This window comes from Mus caroli, unplaced genomic scaffold, assembly GCF_978045245.1.
Source record: "Mus caroli unplaced genomic scaffold, Mus_caroli_1 scaffold_7, whole genome shotgun sequence".
Lineage (NCBI taxonomy): Eukaryota > Metazoa > Chordata > Mammalia > Rodentia > Muridae > Mus > Mus caroli.
In genome coordinates, this window is record NW_028227262.1 from 1,836,258 (window position 1) to 1,853,416 (window position 17,159).

Here is a 17,159-nt window from a genome sequence, read left to right on the forward strand (position 1 = left end):
AAGGACATCTTGGCAGTTGAGAGCCAAAGAATACCAAAGTCACACAATGCAACAAACCTCACACAAGGTATATTGGGGAAAATACAGAATGGCAGCTGTCACTGACCAGTTAGGGAGATCCAAAGGGATGGGTAGAGTAATCTTATAGGGTTTTTGGAGTGTGGGCAGTGATCTAGTGAAAAAAGCAAGATAATGGCAGAATTACTGCTTTGCCTCCAAATTTAAAACATTGTTTGGCTGTTAACTCTCAGTTGCAGGAGGGGGATATTTTCAAGTCTGGTGTTCAGAGGCTGGCCAGGGGCAGTGTAATTTTCTACTGGCCTGTTGCCCTACAAAAATTCATTGGTTCACTAAGTTGAACTTTGGTCATATCAAGACTTTGGTCTGTTTGGGGCATCCTATCTAGGGTAAGCATACAGTTGTTCATGTCTCCCCAGGGGTAATCATACAGCATCCTTTGTTTCTACCCCCTGAGATCTCTTGGTGTCTTTTTAACATCAATCCATAATCTTGACTTGTCCTGGAACTTTCTTAATAATACATTTGTTGCTGTTTCTTTGAGAGTAGGTCTGGCCTTGTAACCATGGCTGGTCTTAACCTAACAATGTCACTCAGAACAGCCCTTAGCTCACAGTCTTCCTGTATCAGCCTCCCAAGTGCTGGTACTACAGATGTGTAATTTACCACTTGGCACTTAGAAAAATTGTCAATAACAACCAAGACTTCAGGGCTAGGGAGATGACTCAGTGGGTAGGAGTGCTTCTTTTGCAAGCATAAGGCTCTGAGTTCAAATCCACATAAAAATGTAGAAATGGCTGTATATGCCTCTGGGAGTGTGGGCAAGCAAATTCTGGAGGCTTTCTGACATCCAAGCTGGCCAAAAGAATGAACTTCTACTCCATTGAGGCTTTGGTTCAAGTCAGGAGAGATGGTGGAAGAAGATGATTGGAATCCCCCTTAGGCAAATAGGCATCACACACATCTGCACAATATATAAACATACATATGTATATAAACACATATACACATGCAGCACATAAATATGACACAACACATACAACACACACATATACACACAACACATACATATAACACACAAGCAACACACACCTACAGCACACAAACCCATACCTATTCATACATATATAAATCACATATAATACAAATACCATATTCACATGACACACAAATGTAACACATAACTACACATACATGCCACACATATACACAGAAACCTTATAATGTGAGGTTTTAAGTGATAACAGGTTTGATTTTCTTTGATTTCATAGAAAGTATCTTTAATGATGAAGTACAGTGCTTGCTCAGGAGCCTGTGTCATTGATCAAAGGCTCTGAGGTTGTCATTCCAAATCCACCTTTTGCTCAGCATCTAAATCCATCTGAACCTCCCATGCTATGCACTCCCCAGGGTCATGTTCACTGCCCTCCAGGGGACGATTGATGGCATGTTATCCATGTGTGTCAAGGCCTGCCTAGCCCTCTTTGGTAGGAAATCTCTCTACTCACAGCTCTCTTCTAAAGGTAAACAGATTGCTAAGCTTCAATGCCATGGTGGTCAGGAAAGTCTGAGGGCTATAGGAAAATGTGCACACACACACACAGGGAAACGCTGCTCTGTATTTGAACCACGCAAGATATCGTGAAACTCTACAACTGGACGCAAGATACATCTGTGTAGAGCATACTTGTTCCCAGTTCACTGGGAAGCTCTTATGAGACAAACAGTACTATCTCTCCTCAATTGAAAATATTAAATGTTCTGCCGTGTGGGTTTTATACTAGCTTAAACGTTGTAGTAGGAACATAGAATAGATCTTTTCTCTTTATTACAGACAGTAAGTACTCTGTTAAGTGTTATATCCAAAGAGTGTTTCACTCTTTCTGCCCCATTGTGGTCTTGTTTAATACCAACTTCCCAGGCTCAGCCAACTGAAACCGTTGTGTCCTTTGCACTCAAGGATGGCCTTTGAGAGAGATGTACCCCAGCTCTCTTCTGCTGTTATGAAAACTGCCAAGGCAAACACAGCCCAGAAAAATACTAGAGCAATCACAGGAAGGGGCACATCATCTCCTCTCACTGCCCCATTCTCTTGCTGTGACCAAGTCCCCTCCAGTGGGAGGGATCTGGGCAGGGCAGGAAGGAGAGTTCTCAGAGCTGAGTCACCTAGTAACTTGATAAGAAAGTCAGCTGTGACAATTAGGAAAGTCAGCCTTGCAAAGTGGGGTCTTAAGTGACTCATTTGTTTTTTTTTTCTTTTCATATATATATATATATATATATATATATATATATATATATATATATACATACATACATGTATATATACACACACATACATATATAGATACATACATATATATACACACACACATATATATGTGTGTGTATGTGTGTGTCCTCCAGGACCTGGATCATAGGGGCTTTTCCTGATACTTCTGTGTGCAGCAGCCCCTTGCTTCACACTCGCTACACTTTCTTATGGGCTGTCCCCTGGCATCTCAACTTCAGTCATCTCTGGATTCTTCTAGGTCCCTACATAGCACAGCAATGTAACACTGAAATCATTCCAGAGGTCAGAAACCCAAAACCAAGTCAGAGACCTTCTCCATCAAAGGGCATAACTATCCCAGCCAGCCACACACTAAGGAGGGAAAGCCATTTACTTTTATGGACTATAAACCTTAATAAATAATAATTGTCATCATCAGTTATGACCATTCATCCAAAGTGGCTTGAACATTCATAAAAATATCCTTGTTTCTCACCAGCTCGCTTCTGGTGCCAGGAAGACCAGTGTGCTCACTCCCTTCCTTTCAATCATAAACACAGCTTATCTCCTGGGAACAAGACCTTCTCCCAGGCTGTACCTGCACCTCCCATAACCGTAAACATGCAAGTAGATTCGGTGCAGTGGGTGGATATTTCTTCCAAGCTAGTGGAAAATTTGTACGGCCAGTTTTTAGAAACTGGGCAATGAGTACCTGTGAAATCCAGAAATACGTTTCACCACAGTTTTCAAGTGTTTGTCTGACCTCCCTAAATAAGCTTTAAGTTCCTTGTGGGAAGATTCATGTCTTAAATGAATCCTACTCTCTGGAGTGTGGGATGTAATATGCAAATTTCTCTTCCAGGTGTAAAAAGCTATACTACATTGAGTGTCTTTGCATCCGTTAAAATGTGTTACATCCTGTTTGGGCCAGACAATGCAGGTGGGGACGGTGCAGGGTGTGGGGGTGGGGGGAGATGAATGAGCTTCTTCTTCCTCACTTCTCCTTAAGGGCCTGGAAGATGGAGAAACAGGTAGTTGGGGATGATTGATGCCTAGTCTGGGCTAGGTTACAGCAGTACATGGAAGAGGAGTTGAGCTGTAGGTCTGGCTTATGAAGACCTACATAAAAGCTATTATGAAGATAGCTTTTGCAAGATGCTCTGTCAAGCAAGAAGATACTGAGCTGCTATTTTGAGTAGGCAACCCAGTCCTGCATCATGTGTGAACAGATGATCTGGTCTCATGGAAGAGAGGGCAAATCCAGACAGGGTGAGTTGAATGGAGGGAACAGAGAGAAAGGGGAACATGAAGGTGGACTTGCACATTGGGGATCAAAGGTTGAAGGAATCTCTGGTAAAAGGAACCCTGAGGTGTATGTTAACTCTGTCTGCATCATAACACCTCTGGGTGTGTGGCTCCAAGAAGAACACATCAGGCTGTAAGCAAAGTGAAGGTGCTGTGGTCTCTCTCTGACCTGTGGGTGACCACCAGCATTATCCTCCCTGGGCACAAGAGATGGACAGAAAGGAGACCAGTCTACTGTTTGTGTATGTGTCTGATGCATACCAGCACAGCAAGTACTTTATTCAGTGAGCCATATCCCTACCCCCACCCTGTTCCTCTTATAAAAACACTAGTGCTACTGGACTAGGTCCCACCACTCATGACCTCATTCAACCATAATTCCCTCACTAAAGACCTGTCTCCAAATGTGGTCACACTGGACGAGCCTTCAGGGAGGACACAGTTCCTACAGGCTTATTTCTAAAACTGGATATTCAGAGTGACAGCCTTCTAGATGTTTCTCAGTGAGGCCAACTTCCTCCACACCACACGGTTGGAGTATGGTAGAAGTGACCCAGGCAGCCTTGGCAGTGGGAGGCTATTGGAGCTTTCTCTCTTAACACTAGCAAACCTCCTCCAAGTAGGGCATTTTTCATCATTTCCTCTACTAAATAACTGCATTTTATTATTTTTCATGGTGTGTGTGTGTGTGTGTGTGTGTGTGTGTGTGTGTGTGTGTATGTGTGTGTGTGTGTATGCTCCAGAGTCATGGTGGTTCTCAGATTGTTTTTGTCTCCATTTTAATGCCCCTACCTTACAAACAACCTTTATGTTGGGAAATTAGAGCATTATTATCTTAAGGGAATTATTATCTTAAGCCTGGCAGATCAAACTTCTTTCAAGTTGTCAGAGAAGTAAATCATCTCAGCAACCACACAAGTCCTAGAAGTGCAAATTCTCTTAACCATTTGATTACTGAATAGCATCAATACTAGGAGCCCCCATGAATGCTGGATAATGATAGTATATGATACTAATGACAAAGTTCTCTCTGGCTCCAAGGCATGTTAGGAACGGTCTCATTAAAATGTAGCTTCTTGTGATCCCTTCGTTAATACAAATATTAAGAGTTGTGTTGGATTGCTTGCCTAGCTCGTACAGATGCAGGAGAATCACAAGGCCATTTCTGGTTTCCATGGTGAATAAGTGTGAGGCCAGCCTGAGCTACCTGACACCCTGTCTCAAAAAGATTAAATTAAGCTCAAGTTGATAAGCTGGGTTATTTTTTTTTGTATTTATTTATTTATTTATTTATTTATTCATTTATTTTTAGTTCTTTTAATGCTGTGCTGGGAATGGAGCACATGGAGTCTCAGAAAAGCCCAGCAAGTATTTTATCACAGAACTGTGACCCGAGACATTCAGTTAATAACTCTTTAGATGATTCATGTTTCAATTCACAGAATTTTCCTAGCTAGAAGAAGAAAAAAACGGGTGACATAATTTTATTTCCTCTACTGAAAGCGTTTGAAACTGCACATTGTCTTAACCTCTTAGAAGTCAAGACAATGGCCACATGCTTATGTGAGATGGATTCATCATTTCTGATTTGACATTCTCTAGAAAAGGACAAAATTTGCTTGGGAATCAGTAAAGAACGGGGAGGCTGTAGTTCTAGTCCAATTAGCAATCACCCCTATAATGTAGTTCTCAGTTTCAGTAGGAAGACCAATAAAATCTGATACAAATTGTACCACATTTTTACTGTGAGAGGCAGCCCTGGATGATGAGAACATTGGATGCGGTGACTGGTGGTCTTGATGGCTGTTCTAGCCCGTGTCTCCCTGAATCTTTGTTTTTAGTTGCAAACTGAAAGAGTTAAACTCAAGAGATGAAAAGGCATTACATTTCACACTCCTGTCCAACTGACAAGACAGTAAAGTGTCTCAGTATTTATTAATTTATATATTTTTAAACAACTCACAAGTTACCCAGACGGGATCTGCACACATTATTAGCCAAGATTTAGCTCTCAAGTGCTGGGATTACAAGTGTGTACCCCTGCCGCATCAAGCGTAATCAAACATTTTGGAATTCAGGATTTCTTCATAGAGACAAATAAAAATACTAAATATTTATTGGATCGAGATGAAATTTTAAGAAAGTGGCCCAAAATGCTTTTGTGAGTTTTCTGTGGAGAAGTTCACATGGCAGATTAGAACTGTAGCGGTAATGCCTGTGAACTTATGTAGAGCAGAAGTAGACAGCATGTAAGTGTGTGGCCACTTACCCCCACAATTTCACTTGCTTCACATGTGCATTGCTCACTGACCACCTGCAAAGAGCTACAGTTTTGTGTTCTGGGCAGTAAAGGCAGCATCTACACAGGGAGTTAGCTGTCTGTTGCAAGAACTCTCTAGACCAAATTTGTACATACAAGCAAGAGTTTGCCAGAGCTAATCAGATAATTATACCCTAGGCAACCAGCATGCGGGACAAGGGGAACAGTTTTATTTTCTTTGCTTCACATTTCAGCCTTGGTAAAAATTAGGTACCGGGTAAAATCTCAGCCTGGGGGGTGGTTTGCTTCTAATTGCCTGTGTTCACTAAAATAGGTTAGGAGTTTATGAGAATTGAGTTATATTCTATGACACACAGTGAAATGACCTCACATTGAAGCAGCTAGGGGAGACCCTGCACCACCCAGCTCTGCCTTGTGCCCTCCTCCAATACAACAGATCCTGGATCTCTTGGGGAAGTAAGTAGGTGAGGAAGCCCTGTCTCTATGCAGCTTATTATTCTGTTGTTAGATGTGTGGTTTTAACATTGGCTCATATGTAAGCCAGTCTACACCTAATATTTTAATAGAGAAAAGACTAGTTGAAACCTTTAATATCCAACACTCCCCTCTCTGCTTTTTAGAAAATTTTCTATATACTTCTAATGGGCTTTTAAAATATGTGTGACCACCAGAAATAGCCACTTTATTTTAAAAGCTCACTGTTATGGCATGTTTGCTAATCTGACATCAGGGAAAAGTCAAGTTCAAATTTCATGCTTTGGAAAGCAATAAAAATCACCACCTGGAAAATCCAGGGGTGCACTGTTATTCAAAGCAGGTGTGTGGCTGAAGGGATGCAGCACATCTGGGTCAGAAAATCCAGGGTCTCTGAGGGCAGCCACTTTGCACAGGGCCTCTGCCATCAGAGAAGCAGCTTAACAGAACTTGGGCATTCACTGTCTCGAGGAGAAACATCACCAGCTATAGTTAGGATGGCAGTTCAAGCCATTAAACATTGCCTTCATATCAAAGAATTCCCAACAACACACCTGTATGTTTATTATCTCAGAAACTAGGAGGCATGGCTATAAATCGTTTCTACATTTGATTTTTTCCCCTTGACCAAGGTCTGGATCATGAAAAGAAGTGCTATATTCTACCAGAAAGACTTTCCAGTACTCCAAAGCCACCTTGCAAAGTCCCTCTAGAGGGAGCAGATCCTACGGGAATAATTTCTGGACTTGAAGCCATTTACAACATACAAACCACGGACAACACTCTGGAAAGAAAATGGCAGCACTGATGTCATGGTCACATGCAGGTAAAGGGCTAGTTCTGCAGTCACATAGTGCATGGAAGCAGTGTCCCTTCTTCCCAGGGAGAGTTAAGTTCTAGCTTCATTTTACCAGTAGTGTTGACTTAGCTGTGCAGTGTGCATGCTGTCACTTCCAACTCTGCCAAAACCATGACTCCCTGTACACTGTAAAAGGCCCTTTCCATCTCTCAGCACACACAGAGACACACAAACGCAGACACACAAACACACATGCACATGCACACACATACACATGCATGTGCATGCACATATGCACACACTCACAAGTGCATGCACACACTCACAAGTACATATACATGCACATGCACACACACATACATGCACACATGAACACATGCACATGCATGTACACACCTGTAGATGCACACACACACACACACATGAGTGTGTATACACACATGCACATGTCCACACACACACACACACACACACACACACACACACACACGTGCTGCATGGAAAACCTGTTGCATGGACAGAGATGTATACTCCTGACTGTCAGTGAAATGACTATGTTTAAGGCAGGTCTAAAGCTTGCTGCAACTCAGAAGAGCAGAGGGAGGATACCCACCCCAATCTCCTGTCTACAAGACTGTTGATTCTGAGTAAGGATGCATAGGTTAGTTTTCCAGGGTGAAGAACCCTTTGACACTATTTAGGGTTGCTACAAAATGGCAAGGCAAGGCAAGGTAAGCTTGTGCCCAAGACTCTTCTGTATCTTTCGCTCTCAAAAAGAGAGACCTTAAGAAAAGTTTATCTTTCACAAGTAATTTAAAACAGATCATGTAGACTTTCTTTCTGAACACCAAGATGGAGTGGTGGTACCTACACCTCCTTGCTCAGATGTGACAGCCTTCAGGAGAAACGAAGTATTGGTATTCTGCTCTGTGTTTCTGAGAGCTAGCACACACAGAGGAGAGCCCTGTGCATCTCTCACTCCTGCAGAGTTTGGGGGAGCTGATTTGAGTCCCTGTCTCCATAGTGCCTCTCATGCCCAAGGAGTCAGTGGGTACACTATTGTCAAGTCCTGGTGGAAAGCCTGCTCCAAGTAAGCCTTCCCAGAATGGAAAAGTATAAAGAGAATGGGAACTTAAGTGGTTTCTTAGAATTGTTCTTAATTGAGCAGCAAGAGTCTTAAATGCCTGCCACTGATCTCTAATCCACCAAGCTGTGTGTTTAAGACCAGGAGAGGACATCTCCAGGCCCATTCTATCTCCCCATCTCTTCTTCACACCATCTCTCCAGTCTTTATTCAAACCCCACACGAAGAGGGAGAACACTTGCAATTTCTGCTTGACCTGAGGAATGAAGCTGTCAAGTTAGTTCTCTTTTCTTAATAGTTAAGAACAAATCACCAATCGTCACAGTCCAACACCCAGTCCCCTTTTACAACAGCAATAAATCAAAAAGAGCCACACAGTGTGAACCATAGTGATGGCTAAGTTGTGTATTTTGGCCGCTAGAGACCCAGACTTTCAGTTGAGGATCTGGCAGGGGACATAGCTCTGTGTGTGTGTGTGTGTGTGTGTGTGTGTGTGTGTGTGTGTGTGTGTAAGAGAGAGGGGGATACAGGGGGGAGGGAGCTTTAGGTAAAAACTTTAAGTCAGATAGTTAAAGCTCTTGTTTGTCATCATGGCATTGATTGATTGATTGATTTAAACATTGACTTTTGTGTTCATTTCATGTTTGAAAGAAATATGGGATCCAGAGTTCAGTTGGAGTGTGGCTACATGAAAATCAACATGACCTACAGTATAAAAGAAACAAAGTGTGCTAAGGATGCTACATAGATTAGGATTATCAAGGACTCGTCACGATACCTCAGAGCCAGGTTTCCTATGTCTAGGTGTCTTTGCAAGATGCTTCTTGCATGCCACTCCTCAGATGACGTAGGAAGAGACTTGCTCCAGATCATCTCAGAAGCTGATTTTCTCAGGCCACTGAGTCAACTTTTTAAAAGGTTGGTATTATGACCTACAAGTTCAAGTACCCTATTTCAGATGTTTTTAGCACAATACTTGTTTTCTGATATATTATATTAGGTATTGTTAATTAGTATTTTTTTTTAAAAAAAAGCAAACACAAAAGGCCTTAGCTGTGAGGAGAACATAACTGAATGGCCAGTGTTCAGCTGCCTGCCACTGGTTAATCCCTGGTATGGGCTGGAGGAACTGAGTCTGGCAAATTCCCGACTTTACTTTCTTTCGTAAAAAAATAATTGTTTCACACCTGTAATTCAGAGGCCACCAGACTTTTATTAAACATATCAGTGAGTACAGGTGCTGTCCAGCTAGCCTAGCCTGCCTGTGTTCTATGTCTAAGAGTCTACTCTTTGGGCCCTGATTTCCTGACAGCCTGTATCCTGGTGGCATCTGCTGTCACCATGTCCCTTCACCGGTCTCTTCAGGCCCTTTTGTACTCACTGGTGGCTGGATCATTGGATTAATCTCTTGGATGCACTGTTTTCACACTTTTACTTTGCCTCGTGACATTTCAAAAGCAACCATGGCTGCCTCTTGATGGTCAGAAGAAACTTCATTGTATCATCGTAGTCTGAGTAGAAAAGTCGTGTTCTTCAAAACCCCAAGCATGGGAATAAACGTGGGGCTGGAAGAGTTCTATCCTCATGGCTAAAGCAAGGGTTGTCTTTGTCTTACAGAGCTGGGTACTTTCTTTTCACCAGACTGCTTAGCAGGCTCTGGAGAACTGATTCATTACAACAACCCAGCCAGGCAGGCAGTTACGAACAAGGATACTAAATTATTAATTTTCAGTGGGCTAACCACCTCCATGGCTGAGAACAGGATTGACTGTCAGATCTGAACCAGGCACTCCCTTCCTGGTGAGTAGGTCCCCTCCGACACCAGACTGTTTATCAGAGGGTGTGTGGGAGAACAGAGTTGGAAAAAGGAAACCAATTGTTGCCAGAAGGAAATATGTGTCATGCTCACACAACCAGTGCTGACCTTCTCCACCCAAGGACACCACAGAGGAGGTGCAGCTACAATCTTCTAAGTTAAAGCTGCAGGCCCTGGGAGTGAGGTCCTCGATGTATGGACTTTTCTGTGCTTACTTAAAGTGCACACACATCAACACACACTCTCACACACTCTCTCACACACACACTCACACACACTCTCACATACACACTCTCTCACACACATACACACAATCTCTCACACACTCTCACATACTCACACACACATACACCCTTAGACACCCTTACACACACTCACACACAATATATTCACACACACTCACACACACATATACTCACACATTCACACATATAATCACACATGATGGCACATGTGTGTGCTCATGCACACACACACACACATCCACAGTGGGTCACTCTACCATCCCTTTGTAGCTGTTGTTTTTCAGTCTCTGCTTTTCAAGTTCCCTCCCTAAACAAAGTATTTTTTTACACTGCACTATCTTAAAAGGTTAAATTAAATAATTTCTATTATATTTTCTTGGCATTTGTGGTCATTTCATGAATTGTGACTCCATGACCCTGTCTCTAAATATTCAGACTTATCGGAATTCATCATCTTCCTTATCATCATCTTCCTTATCTGTCACCAAATAGCCTTAATCCACTTCTGTATTATTAACCCTTTATTCTTCTAATAGAAACATATTTACCAGGCATTCTACTAACAATACACACTTTTTTTTTTTTTGGATACAAGTGAAGAGGAAAACCAGTAAATTAGGCCATGGCCTTGTTTTTCCTGGATAAAGTGTTGAAAGCATCATTTGAATAACTGCAGTGTGATTTTCTAAGACGTGGGGGAACCTGTCTCGGGTGTCACAAAACAGTAGACACCACAGGTCTGACCTCTTAACCGTAAATGTGCTATGCATAAAGGAGAATGAAGGGCGCTAATAGAATTAAGCTCACCACAGCCAAATGCCACGGGGATGCTTTCTGAGTAACCCAGCCTCCTCAGGAGGGATCTGAGCATGAGAGAAGGACTCATAAGCATCATCCATCCAAAGAAGATTCATATTGCTGGGTTCAGATAAGAGAGGGGACTAAGAGCCAAGGAACATGGCAAGTTTCTAGAAGCTGGGAGAGCAGGAAGGGAGAAGTCCTTTTTCCAGAAAGAAACCCAATCCTGATATTAGCCAAAGCCCGATTGCAGTCCAGTTGTTTTAGAATTCTGACTTCCAGAGTGTTAAGATAATACTTCTGGGTTTGGATAAGATACTTGGTGTGTGGTTCTGGATTGCAGAAGCTGGAAAATTAAATCTGAGTGAGGATTCCACCAGAAGGAGGGGCTGGGAGATGCAGGGGCCATTGGTTTGATTGACAACTGCAGTCTAAGCATGCTTGCAAGTGCTCCCCATGTCTCAAGCTGTAAGAGAGATGGCTTTTTTGAGCACTAAACGACAACTCTAGAGGCACTGTTAGAGGCTATGATACGGACTAGAAAGGGTGCTTTAGAATATGATGGCCAGCATATGATGCATACCTGTCATCTCATCATTAGGAAGGTAGAAACAGGAGGACTCTGAAGCCAGCCTTGGCTATATATATAGGGGATTACATAGGAAAACAAAATTTTTACAACATAAAAGAACTGAGGATTTAAAGTCTCTTCTTTGCCTTCAAGTCCCACTGTCATCTTTTTGATTGCTTTTGTTTCTTTGGTGTATATGAGGTGTGTGTGTGTGTGTGTGTGTGTGTGTGTGTGTGTGTGTGTGTGTTGTTGTTGTTGTTGTTGTTGTTGTTTTATCTGTATGTAATGTGTGTGCGCGTGTGTGATTGCATATGTATGAATTCCTGTGTGCACAATTGTATATGGATGTGCATGTACATTATTGCACACAAGTAAAGGCTTAAAGACACCCTCATGTGTCATCTTCAGGGACAAGGTTGTAGTTCAATATGAATGCCCCCCCCCCAAAGGCTCATGTGTTGAAGGGTTGGTCCCCAGCTGGTGACACTCTTGACATATGTTCATTTCATCAGTGGGGCACTAGGCAGTGGAGCTCAGTGAGAAAAATTCTATCAGGTGGGACCTGCTTTTGAAGGGTGTGTCTTACTTTGGCCCTTCCCTCTCTGTCTCTCTGCTTCCTGTCTTTCTCTGTCTTTCTGTGGTGAGCAGTTCTACCCTACCACACCCCTCCATTATGATGCCCTGCCTGAATACAGACTGTAAAACATGAGGCCAGTGACCATGGAGAGAAACCTCTGAGATGGAGCCAAAAGGATCTTCTTCAATTGTTTCTGGGTTATTTGTCACCAAAGGAAAATACTATTGCATCAGTTGTTAATATTGTAAAAGAAGGAGCAGGATGGGTCCTGGGGGGTCTGAGGAAGCTTTGATATACCCACCACAAATTATCCTTCATCAACTCTCTCATTTCTATCCCAGAAAATCAAGGCCACTGAAGAACCTTGCTTAGGTTGTAAACATGCCTAGATTTGCAGCCCTTCAGCTGTATCATTAGGACAAAGGAAGTCACAGTGTTCCACAAGTCAGAGAGGGCTGCAAAGGCATTTTATTCCCAAGTTGGGTGGGTGTCTGCCAGGTTGCCCAGGAGCCTGTGTTCTGATCACTGCTCACAGTCATGGAGTCTCATGAAAGCAGAGGTGCTGCCTGTAACTCTCACTGTACCCCAGGATCTGTGGCATAGTTATCATTTTTTAGAAGTTGAGGGGGGAAAAAACGTCTTCTGAATATGATTCTCATAAAAAGTTAATTCAAAGAAAGAAAGAGAACTTAGCTGAGGTTCATCAAGAAACAAGGTCATGTTCAAGATGAATGGAAAGGAATCTAGGATGGCAAAAGTGTGTCTGCACGTATATGCATGTATATGTACGTATATGTGATATTTACATTGTGTACACATGTGTGCAATATGTATCTAGGCATGCATGTGTAAGTATATGTGTGCATGTATCACATATATATCTGTGTATGTGTCCATGTACATGAACCTGTGTGTTCAAACACATGAGTGCATATGTATTTCTTTGTACATATATATGTGTATGTGTGCACATGCATGTGTGCTGTGAGTGTGTGCATATATGTATATGTATGTGTGTACATGCATATGTACATATGTATATTTGTGTATGCAAATGTGTATATATGTATGCCTGTGTGTGTATATAATGCTTCTGAGATTAATGGGTGGGGAAGAGCTGAGGGAATAATCAGTAATAAAAACCACATGAATCAGGAATGGTGCTGGGTCTCTATCAATTACAGGTTTTTTGGATTCTTTTCACTAAGAGGAGGCTCCAGTGGTTCCAGGGGTTCCAGGGGTCCCAGGAACCCTGATAGTGAAAGATGCATGGGGAGGTATTTCTTCAGTGCAAACAATTTTTTTCTGTTGGGGTCAACCCTCTCATCCCCCCCCCATTCCTCTTCTTTGAAATGCTCTAGAGAAGTCTCGTGATACTTTCCTGGCCATCCACAAATAGGGCAGGGCAAGACACTGATGAAGAGGAAACAATTTTCCATTTATTTTGCTTTCAGAAATACACTTGTAACTTAGGCCAGGGCTGTGCTATATCAAAGAAACCATAATCCAAAAACCTAACCCCTTTTAAATGATAACCAACTGTATTTTGTTTTCATAAAATAACTATGTTTCCACTCAAGGGGTGGAGTTTCTAGCACTTCCTGTGACCTGTTTACATTTCCTACAGAACCCTCACAAGAAAGACACCAAGGAAAATAGGAAACTTTCTTAAAATTTCATTTTCCCTTTTTAAAGGAGCCTCTCTATTTATTTTTCTGACCTTTTAAAAAAGGATTTTATTTTTAACAACATGGATGTGTCTGTGTGTGGGTCCATGCGTGTAAGGACAGTTGCTCTCTGAGGCCAGAAGAGGGCATTGGATAGCTGGAGTCACTGTGTCTTGTTGGTACTGGGAACTAACTCAAGTTCCTAGCAAGAGCAGTAGGCATGCCTTCAAGGGGTGAGCCAACTCTCTTGCTCCTCCTAACCATTTTGACACCTCAGAAACAAGAACTGCCAAAACAGACTTAGCAACAAACTTCATAACCAAAGTCGTTGTCAGTCTCCAGGGACATCTGGCTGTGTGCTTCAGATGCTGACATGGCCCCGTCATCCACCTTTTTCCTCCAGAGCATCAGATTAGAAAATTAAGATTCAGGGTGAGTCTAAAGGTCCAGGGGTCTGTAAAAAGCCTGAAAGGAAGGGCATGTGACTCACTAGTGAACCAAGTCAGTGATGGAGAAAATCAACAGTTTAGGTGGAAAGTGCATATTGATTTCCTAGATAATCCCACGCTTGCCTTCTGCCTGCTCCCATTGTAGGTGCAGACAGAAGGAGAACAAGAGACTGTTGGTCCTGTTGCTGCAGAACCACGAGAAGGTTGATATCAAAATTTCATGCGACTGAAAGAGGAGAAACCTGGAATCTTGTCAAGCAAATTGTTGTAAGAATGTTCTTGACTTTCCTAGATCCTTAGGAAGCAACAGAGCAGGTCCCAGGCCCCAAACATGGCGATTTTAAATATCTGGGCAGATATCACTGATCCTGAAAGTCCTGCTGGCTTTCTGTATTAGTAACAGAATTCTCAGTTCCTTTTTGCCTCCACACACTTGGGGCTTGAACTGACATTGATCAAGAGGGAAACACCTTCTCCCATCTGGAGGCAAAGCTTACTGGCAAGTTACTTTAAGAGCTTCTAAGCAGCCCTGTCTCGCATCTGCCCAGATGTGATGGTTGATCTTCCTCTTCAACTTGACTGGTTTTGGAATCCCCTAGGAGACAAGCCTTTGGTGCATATGATGGTTTGTATATGCTTGGCCCAGGGAGTAGTGCTGTTGGGAGGAGTGTCCTTGTTGGAGTAGGTGTGGCCTTCTGGGTATGAGCTTTAATATCCTTATTCTAGCTGCCCAGGAGTCAGTCTTCCACTAGCAGCCTAGAGATGAAGATGTAGAACTCTCAGCTCTGTCTGCACTGTGCCTGCCTAGATGCTACCATGCTCTCACCTTGATGATAATGGACTGAACCTGTGACCCTATAATCCAGCTCCAATTAAATGTTGTCCTTTCCTTTATAAGACTTGACTTGGTTGTGGTGTCTGTTCACAGCAGGAAAATCCTAACTAATACAGTGTGTCTATGCAATACTTGCAGGAAGATTTAACGAAGGGAGGAAGACCTATGCCCTAAGCTGTGGTCCCAGACTAATAAAAAAGGAGAAAGCAAGCTGAGAACCAGTATTTCTTTCTTCTTACTCTACTCCTCTCTTCGTTCTACTCTGCTCTGCTTCCTGACTGAAGAAGCAATGTGACATGTGATGGGCCATCCTAGGCTCCTGATATCACATGCTCCCACCATGGACCCTTACCCTTACTGTGAGATTAAATTCGCCTTCTTGCCATAGGTTGCTTCTGGTAGGCGTTTTGTTCCAGTGCTAAGCAACCTAGGCACCCGGGCAACAGGAGCTACTCACCTGGCTGGCAAAAGAACCATTGAATATAGACTCTTCTTCATTCTCCTGAATATAATCAGTCTGATGGGAGGATGTGTTTCGGGTGAGAAGTCCTGAGTCTGGGACTTGGCATTGAGGAGCTCACTGCTAGAACATTTGTAAGCCCAGATTTCTGATCTGACTCTTCATGGGAAGAGGTGCCATTTCCCTCACATCAACCTCTCTTTTATTACTTAACTGGAAAGAGATGTTAATTGTTGGCCTCTCTTGCCCTACTCTCCGTGTCTAGTTCAACAGACCATGATTTCTAGAAAAGATGTGAATGGAATTTGCATATAATAACAAATCCAAGTGATGCCTGGCGGAGCCTGGATTCCAGCTCTGAGCTTGGACTTGACAAAGGGCAAGCAGGTCCTTGACCTTGGCTGTTTGCTCTCATTCATCTGAATTCTCTTCAGATCAGTTCCCCATTCCAGCTGTCTGGCCTCAGCAAATCATAGCCCATGGGCCAAATATGTTCTTTTTGTCTGGTTTTATATTTTTTAAGCTTATTGTAACACATCTGTTAGAAGGTAAATTGAGGCATAATAAAAATTTAAAGAGTGTTTTTGAGCAAGCAGTGATTCATGGGCTGGGCATCTCCAGAACATACGTGGTTTGGGGACCCCTCTGAAGAAGCTCAGGAGAGAGACTTTTATAGGGAGAATGTGGATGGGATACAAAGAAAATATCTGGTTACAGTTGTAAAGCTGTCTTATTTGGTCTACCCCACTATAAACTTACTAGTTATATAACTGAGTTTATTGGCTACTTCTAATTGGTTGAGCTTAATTCTGTTTTTCTTTAATATAACTTTTACAAGAAACAGCTCAAGTTAAGTTTCACTCCTGTTCGAAAATCAAGCCAGGCTGCAGAAACTCATGAGGCCTGAGAGGCCTTGTCTGTATAGGGAGCTCTTCAGGGTCTCCTCTCAATTTTAATTTTGTCTAACATGGTCAAGCTTGTCTCCTTCTACAGAGGTCATGTGTGACTACAGAGGTCATGTATTATCACAGTAGAGGCTGGGGGTGTCAGCAAAGGGGAGTAACAGACTCACTCAGGTGTGAAGGCAGGCAGAACAGTTCTGCTTCCTCCTTAGTGCTCTTTACTTCTAAGCTGCCTATTGGAAGGTAGGTCTTCCAGCCTCATACAATCCTCTCTGGAAATACTAGACATTGTAGGTCAATCCTGAATGCTATCAATTGACGATGAAGAGTAACTATCGTAAGTACTGAGACCCAAAAAACAACTTTCTATCTGGAAATATTTACCAACCCAATCACTCACTGGTAAGCTTGCTGACTCAATGTCCTCTGCTGTTCCATAAGTAAAATCTTTTAATTATCACGAGAGTTTTGCTTCTGGAATTGGTAGCATTCGCTTTATCTGAGGACTAGGCAGGGACTAATCCAGAAGCTGGGTAACTTCTCTGTCTTGGATCCACCATGCAACAGCTCTGTTTGGGAGCCTTGGAAATCCACAGTGAAGGTTCC